A 4938-nucleotide genomic window follows, 5' to 3' on the forward strand; every position below is an offset into this window, starting at 1 on the left:
TGCATATGTGCTGAATTGTATTGCCTGGGTTTTCTTCCAGGGTTTTTATGGTTTTAGGTCTTACATTTAAGTCTTTAATCCACCTTGAGTTAATTTTTGAATTAAGATGTAAGGAAGGGGTCCAGTTTCAGTTTTCTGCATATGTTTGGCCAGTTTTCCCAGTATCATTTATTAAATAGGGAAATCTTTCCCCAATTGCTTGTTTTTGTCAGCTTTGTCAAAGGTCAGGTGGTTGTAGCTGTGTAGTGTTATTTCTGAGGCCTCTGTTCTGTTCCATTGGTCTGTAACTCATTTTTTCAAAATCACATTTTAGCTTGTGTTCCTGATCAACATAGTTCCTATGAAAGCATATCCAAGTTTCTGGAATCTGAGCAAATGAGAACCTGCTAATATTTAGAGTGCATTGATTGATGTCTAATACCAAGTAAAAAGTATAATATGGCTATTTCTCACAAATGAATGGAAGCTAACATCCTAAGGAGCGTTTAACTCTCAAAATACTATATGGACAAATTACCAAGGAATTTTTCATTAGAAGGCTTAAGAAAATAATTCTAAACAACAACAGCAAAAAAACCTAAAGAATTTCCGTGAGTCTGGTCTTGATTGTGATCTTCTTCATAAAAATTAACTGAGATTCTAAATGTATTAGGAAATAAAGAAAGAAAAACATTAGAAACACCTGAAAAAGGCCTACCATTAACTCAGATAACTGAATGCTCAATAAAATAAATTAATCATCATTTATTGAAAGATTATTTTCTTTTATTCAGTTTTTCTTAAGCCAAAAGCTACAAACTATTCACTATACTAAATAATTCCTTAGAAAAATAATGCCTAATCTTAAGAGGAGTTGCCTATTTTCATACTCCAGGAAGACATGCTATTTAATAAACTGATGAGTTGCAACCTGTTGGTCTTGTGGCAATAATATCTGGCAGTAAATCAATGAGAAAACACCAGAATCATCAGAATGGACTGCCTGGAGATGATTCCCAAATCTCCTACAATAATCGGCAAATTCACTGCATTCAGCGAATTAAGCAACTGTATTACAAAGAAAGCTGTAGAAAATGTGATTAAATTTGGCCTGTTCATTAATTGGCTCGGGCTGCCATAACAAAATACCATAGACTGATGAGTAGGTTAAACAACAGAAATTAATTTTCTCTAGGTACTGGAGGCTAGAGGTCCAAGAATAGAGTGCTAGCAAGATAAGGGCTCTCTTTCTGGCATGCAGAGGATCACTATCTCAATGTGTTCACATGGCTCCTCCGTGTGTGTGTGTGTGTGTGTGTGTGTGTGTGTGTGTGTGTGAAAGAAAGGGAGGTTTGAAAAAGTATTCACTAGCCAGTGTAGTTAACTATTTGTAGTAGGACTCTTTAGAATAGATGAAAATGTTAAGATTTTACAAAGATATTTACCATGACGATTGGTAAGGTTCTCCATCAATCAGTGGACTCATCTCACTCTGTAACTCATAGTTTTAAGAGTACGGGTTAAACCAATATCAAACTTAGGTAAAAAGCCAAAGCATGAGTCTATATGTTAAAATTTTCTTTGTTTTCCTAGAAATTCTCTGCAACCCCGAGCTTAACTTTCCTAAAAACTATTTAAGAACACTTAAAATTCTTCCTTCACCATACATTTCAATGGGAAAGAATAAATGGGGAAAAATATAAATGAATAATTTCATGAGACTCACAGATTGTCTCAAAGCAGGGAGGGTTTTTTTTTGGTACTTTTCCTTTATAACACTTTTTTAAAATGCCATAATATTACAAATGACTGTTCAGATACTGGTAAAAGTTCTCTAATTTTTCAGAAAAATAAATGCCTTGTCAAACAGGAAAAACTTATTTATGTGGTACTAACAATGAAAAATAAGAACTTGAAATTTACCATTTAGAATAGGACCAAAAGCATAAAATATTTTGGGATACATTTGATTAAAAATATAACAAAATACACTGAAAACTGGAATATTTTGCTGCAATATATTAATTAAAGCAGATTTAAATAAATGGAGAGACATATGGAGTATATGGATCAGAAGACTCAATATTTGTAATATGTATATGCTCCCCAAATTGTCTACAGATTCGATACAATCCCAATCAGAATCCCAGCAGGAATTTTTGTAGAAATTGACAAGCTGATCCTAAAATTTATATGTAAATGTAAAAGCCTCCAACAATCAAAACAATTTTGTAGAAAAATAAAGTTGAAGGATGTATACTACCTAATTTCAAAGATTATTTTAAAACTACAATAATTTAAATAATATTGTGTTGGGGGAAATGTGGTATTTCATTTGGAGAAAGAAGTCTTTTTAACAAAAGATAGTAGTACAATTGGCTAGCAATAGTCAAAACAAACAAAAAACAAAGAAACAAACATGAAACATTGACTCTACCTAATCATATGCCAAAATTTATCAAAATTTTATCATAGACCTAAACCCAAGAGCTAGGACTATAAAACTTCCAGAAGATGTAGAAGAATGAGTGCCTATGAGTTTGGAAGTAATTTCTTTAATACGACACAAAATACATGCTCTATTAAAGAGAGAAAAAGAAATCCTAAATGAGACTTCATCAAATTAAAAACATTTGCTCTTCAGAAGACACTGTTACAGAAAGTAGTAGCAAGCTATCAGTTGCAAAAAAAAAAAAAAATCTGCATAACTCATATCAAACTAAGAGTCTGTATCCAAAACAGAGAAAGAACAACATTCAAGTCTCAATAAAAAAGAGAAATAAAAAGGAAAAACTATTTGAACAGATATTCCACCAAAGAGGTTGTACAGATGGCAAGTTAGCATGCGAAAAGATGCCTTTTAGGAATTGTGAATTAAATTTCACTATGATATCACTACATACACGCTATAATGACTAAAATGAGAAACCCCAACCATATCAACTGTCAATGAGAATATGAAACAACTGAAACATGGTATGCTACTGATGGCAATGTACATTTCTCCATCCACTTTAGAAAAGTTTGTAATTCCCTAAAAAGTTAAGTATACATATGTCATGTGACTCAGGCATGCCATTCCTAGGTGGTATAGCTAGCTAGCTAGCAGGAAATGAAAGCATACATCTGCACAAAAACTTCTACACAAATGTTCGTGGAAGCTTTATTTCTAATGGCCAAAAGGCCAAAACAATTCAAATTTCCATCAAAAGACACACAGGTAAACACATTGTGGTATATCCATAAAATGGAATATTATACAGCAATAAAAAGAATAAACTACTAATGGAAAAAAACATGAAAGAATCTTAATCATGCTGATTGAAATAAGCCAGATTCCACTCAAAAAGAGACAGAATACATAGGTATGATTCCACTTATGTAAAATTACATAAAATGCAAACTAACCTATAGTGACAGAAAGCAGTGCAGTTGTCGCTTAGTTGATATAAAGGTCAAAAAGAATATTTGGGGGATGGTGGATATGTTCATTATCTTGATTGTGTGGGATACATATGTTAAAACTCATCATCAATAACTGCACTTTAAATTTGTGTAGTTTAATAGATGTCAATTATACCTCAATAAAGCTGTAAAAAACTGAATTAAAAATAAATCCAGGGGAAGAGAAGTCAGTATAGTGGTTATGCTTGGTGAACGTGGGTAGTCACTGGAAAAGGGAGAGGCATCTGGGGTTGTAGTCATACTCTGTTTCTTGATTTGGATGCTAGTTGCACATGTGTGTTCACATTTTAAATTAATGGAGCTGATACATCTGTGCTTTTTAAAATAAATCTTATTCTTCTTTAAACATTTTACATTACAATAAATGTTTAAAGGAAGTTTTTCCTTCACAGTTTAGACAAGACGAACATGAAACACACTACATAGCTTTTTGAAAAAAATGAATTGCAGATGGGAACAGGGGTAGAGAGATAAAAAGCACAGTCAGCTAATATCGACATCATGTTTGACTGAAGCATAACACAGACACTTCTCCCCAATTCCTGACTTTATAGGAACCTTCATCTCATTTTATCACTATGAGTCCTTTTTAGAAACATCAATTTTTCTTATATTCCTTTCCTGTCATTTCTAAAAGTGGGCTTTTCAGATATCTTCTTCAGCAGCACATTAAGGAACTGTGTGGTGAAAAAATATTCCATGGGCAAAAATGTCTGGAAGATTTGTATTAAACAAGCCTAAAAACTGTTTTCCTCCCTGCAGTATTTATATATGCAATTGTAATATGTTAAAATCTGCCATAAATCCCATACATAGCATATACAATGTTTTCCAAACTTATATTCACACAGCCTCCTTTTGAGAATAGTATTTAATGTACTGATCCTCCAAAGAATACAAATTGCCGTTCCAGAAATTCAGTACCACCTGTGGTTATTTACTATTGTAGTTAACATGTATGCTCTCAAATTACACCACATGGGTTTGAATCCTGACTCTGTCACTGTTTTTCTTGTGAACTTGAGTGCTGAGTTTTTCTCTGAAAAGGATGACGAAGATATGGTTGTTGTGGAGATACAATGACTAAACACATGTAAAATATTTAGAAGAGCTAAATGCTGTTCTAAATATTTTCACTGCTACACAGTGAGCATTAAGGAGTTAACAATTAATATTAAGATAGACTGCAACTCAGGGTCCATCTTTCTGCTCATTGATCCAGCAAAATCTGGCAACAGAATTATGTGAGATGCTGTATTTATAATCACCACCATTAGTATGCATGGTTAAATCATAAATTTCTTGAGGGCAGAGATCGCATCTGTCCATCATCCTCCTTTTTGAGGGTTAGAGTTTGGCTTAATCAGCCTCTGCCTCGTAGGAACTCTGGAATGTCCAGCGGTCCAATTAGCATAACAGAATCCAGGCCCTTTGGAATGATTGTGAAGTGAATCTTAAACCAAGATCAACAAGACTAAGAAGATGTGTCAGCAA

The sequence above is a fragment of the Pan troglodytes genome, chromosome 6 (assembly GCF_028858775.2).
Source record: "Pan troglodytes isolate AG18354 chromosome 6, NHGRI_mPanTro3-v2.0_pri, whole genome shotgun sequence".
NCBI classification, from domain to species: Eukaryota; Metazoa; Chordata; class Mammalia; order Primates; family Hominidae; genus Pan; species Pan troglodytes.